At 46.0% G+C, this 3,671-nt stretch overlaps 1 pseudogene; it reads right to left on the bottom strand.

The window, feature by feature from the left end:
* Positions 1-2,719: 2,719 nt before the first annotated feature.
* Positions 2,720-3,419, bottom strand: LOC142437498 (NEDD8-conjugating enzyme UBE2F pseudogene; annotated as a pseudogene).
* Positions 3,420-3,671: the final 252 nt, after the last annotated feature.

The following is a 3,671-nucleotide window of genomic DNA, read 5'->3' as shown; positions in this document are numbered from 1 at the left end:
TTCTTATTGTGTTTTTTTTTGTCATTGTTTTGTTGTATATTGTGGCTTGGTTTTGCTCTGTCTTGTTTTTATGCATGTTATTCTCTCCGCAGGTCTGTCTAAATAAGATAGGCTGGGCGAGCAATCTGGAGGAGAAAACAAGGGTACCAGCAGTTCCAGGGGGACATGGGAGAGGGGGAGGTGGGGGAAAGGTAGTGGTGTTAACAAACCCAGGGACAAGGGAACAACAAGTGATCCAAGTCCATGGTGAGGAGGGTGTAGGAGGCCTGGTACGGCATGATCAAGGGTACTGTAACCAAGAGGAATTACTGAAACCCAAATGAAGACTGAACAAGACAAGAAGAAAGTCAAGGGAAATAGAGGAAAGAGCTGGGAGGCAAAAGACATTTATAGAGGTCTAGATAAAGGTGTACATATGTAAATATATTTTTATATGAGGATGGGGAAATAAATCTATGTGCCTATCTTTATAGGTTTAGTTTTAAGGTAGCAGAAGAATATTGGGCCTCCACTCAAGTACTCCCTCAATGCGAGAATACTTGCTTCTATTAAATTGGCATTCCATGATGCTCACCTTCCTGACACAATCACTGAAGAAAAAGCAGGTGAATAAGCAAATGTGGTGAAGAAAACTGATAGTGCCCAGCTATCAAAAGATATAGCATCTGGGGTCTTAAAGGCTTGAAGGTAAACAAGTGGCCATCTAGCTCAGAAGCAACAAAGCCCACATGGAAGAAGAACACCAGCCTGCACGATCACAAGGTGCTGAAGGGATCAGATATCAGGCATCAAAGAACAAAAAATCATATTATTTTGTTCTCACCTCCCTAATATGATTGCTGAAGACAAATGGGTGCATAAGCAAATGTGGTGAAGAAAGCTGATGGTGCTTGGCTATCAAAAGATATAGCATCTGTGGTCTTAAAGACTTGAAGATAAACAGCAGCCATCTAGCTCAGAAGCAACAAAGCCCACATGGAAGAAGCAAACCAGCCTGCACGATCACAAGGTGTCGAAGGAATCAGGTATCAGGCCTCATTAGAACAAAAAATCATATCATTGTGAATGAGGGCGGGTGGGGAGCATGGAGTAGAGACCTAAAGCCCATCTGTAGATCACTGGAAATCACCTTACAGAAGGGGTCTCGGGGAGAAGACGAGCCAGTCAGGGTGTGATGTAGCAACGATGAAACATACAACTTTCCTCTAGTTCCTAAATGCCCCCCCCAACTATCATGATTCCAATTCTACCTTATAAATCTGGCTAGACCAGAGGATGTGCACTGGTACAGATAGGAACCAAAAACACAGGGAATCCAGGGAGGATGATCCCTTCAGGACCATTGGTGTGAGTGGCAATACTAGGAGGGTGGAGGGAAGGTAGATTGGAAATGGGGAACCAATTATAAAGATCTACATATAACTTCCTCCCTGGGGGATGGACAACAGAAAGTGGGTGAAGGGAGACGTCGGACAGTGCAAGATATGTCAAAATAATAATTTATAAATTATCAAGAGTTCATGAAGGAGGGGGAGCAGGGAGGGAGGGGGAGAATGAGGAGCTGATGCGAGAGGCTTAGGTGGAGAGCAAATGTTTTGAGAATGCTGAGGGCAACGAATGTAAAAATGTTCTTTACAAAATTGATGTGTGTATGGATTGTGATAAGAGTTGTATGAGCCCCTAATTAAACGATTAAAAAAATCCTTCAATGTTTCAACCTGAAGTTTGAATTTTTTTCTTTGATTCTTTCAGTTTAAAATATGCTACATGTGTTCTTCCTGTTTGGCTTTCTAACTCCAGGTCTTTGCACATTTCACTAGAATGCCTTTTTGGGGGGATGGGGGGGTTGTCAAGCAGTTCTTTGTGATTTTCTGTTCAGCTTTTATTTCAACATTTCTTTCATTCACCGTAGCTTCTCTAGGTTCAGGAGCAAGTTTCAGAGTCTTCTCTGACATCCATTTTGGTCTTTTCTTTCTTTCCCGTCTTATTTGTTTGTTTGTTTTCTTTTCTGTCTTTTTAATGGCCTTTTTCATGATGATATTCTTGACATTATTCCATGACTCATCGGGTCTCTGGTCGTTAGTGTCCATTGAGTTGAATCTGTTCTTGAGATGGTCTCAACATTCAAGTGGATCGACCCAAGGTGGTATTTTGACTTTCATGGACTTGCTTTCATGCTCTTCAGCTTGAACCTGAACTTCCATATCAGTAATTGATTGTCTATGCTCCCGTCAGCCCCTAGCATTGTTTGGCTAAAACTCTTTTTTTTTCCCCAAAATATACTTACATTAAATAAAAAACAAACCAATGCATCTCAGGAAGGTAGACAATAAATGACTCTGCATTTCTGGGGAGCCTGGCAACCCCGGGGCAGGGTCCCAGCACAGGAGAGGGAGGGCTAGGAGGCTTCGCATCCAAGCAGAGTCGGGGCAGCAGGTTCCTGCGGACACTCTGCAGGTCACATGGTCCACATCATTAGCATCACTGGCGCAGGGCAGTTTGCTGGGGAGGGGTCAGCAAGCTCTAGCCACTGTGAGTTCAGTGAAACTCGGCAGGAATTCCACCAGCAGCCTGTACGGGGCAGGTTCAAACCAAACCCACGTTAAGGAGGAAAGCAGACAATTCTTCAGAACCCAAGACGCATTCCTTGCTGATTTTACATCGCGTTCTCCAGCTAACTTGGGCAGGTGGAAGCTGTTCTTCAGACCAGTGTGTCACGGGCTGGTCCAGCTGGGTGGCACAGAGGGACCGTGATGGGGACGGAGGGCAGCGCACAATCCCGGCCCTGCAGGCCTCCTGTATCATCTGGCGTACCGCTTCATGTAGTCTTCCACTTTATTCCGGAAGTCCTCCTTGTCCCGCAGATGATGTTCTGCAGCTTCAATATTCAGTGGATCATCAAAATTCAAAAGATCAGTAAATAAGGAGTTTAATCCCCAAACAACATCCTTCAGCGTCCTCGTGGGAGCCCAGCCAGTGCCGCCAATCAAATGTTCTCGCAGTAAACTCAGACAGATGTCCCCCGTCTCTGTGATGTTGGGGTGCCAGATTCTGGTCAAGCACTTCACCTTGGGGGGCACCATGTTGTAGGCATCAGGAACTTCAGTTTCAAACTGAACTTTTCCACCCTGGTAGTAACCCTCATCTGGGTCACGGTTAGCTGGAAGCAGTGGAGCTTGTTGGGATCAGGAAAGCGCACCTTACAGGTACAAGGTAAGTTTGCTTCAAGCTATGCAACCTCTTTGACGAGCAGCTTGTCTCTCACAGACACCCTCCGCGTGGAATCGGAGGCGGTGGCTGAGGAGCGGGACCCTTTGAGACCGTCATCCCACTTCAGTTTGCTCGCCAGAGTGAGCATCACTGCTCTTCCCCCTGGGCTCCCTGAGAGCGGCAAGGCGGCCCGGGAGCCAACACCATGCCCAGCCCGTGCGGCGACGGCGAGACGCGGCCCTCACCTGGCTTAAGCTGTTGAGATCATCCCTTGTCTAATCTACCACAGATGTAGTCAATTCGATTTCTGTGTATCCCATCGGGTGATAGCCTCATGTATACTCAAATTTTTGGTTTTTAACAAAGTGTTGCCAGTGGAGCTGTTGATGTTTTGCAAAAATCTAATGGGCCATCTCCAGCTTAGTTTCTATCAGCAGGGCTATATTTTCCAACTACCGATT

This window comes from Tenrec ecaudatus, chromosome 1 (genome assembly GCF_050624435.1).
Source record: "Tenrec ecaudatus isolate mTenEca1 chromosome 1, mTenEca1.hap1, whole genome shotgun sequence".
Taxonomy (NCBI): Eukaryota; Metazoa; Chordata; class Mammalia; order Afrosoricida; family Tenrecidae; genus Tenrec; species Tenrec ecaudatus.
The sequence above is the reverse complement of the archived record's forward strand: the minus strand, read 5'-3'. Positions and strand labels throughout refer to the sequence as shown.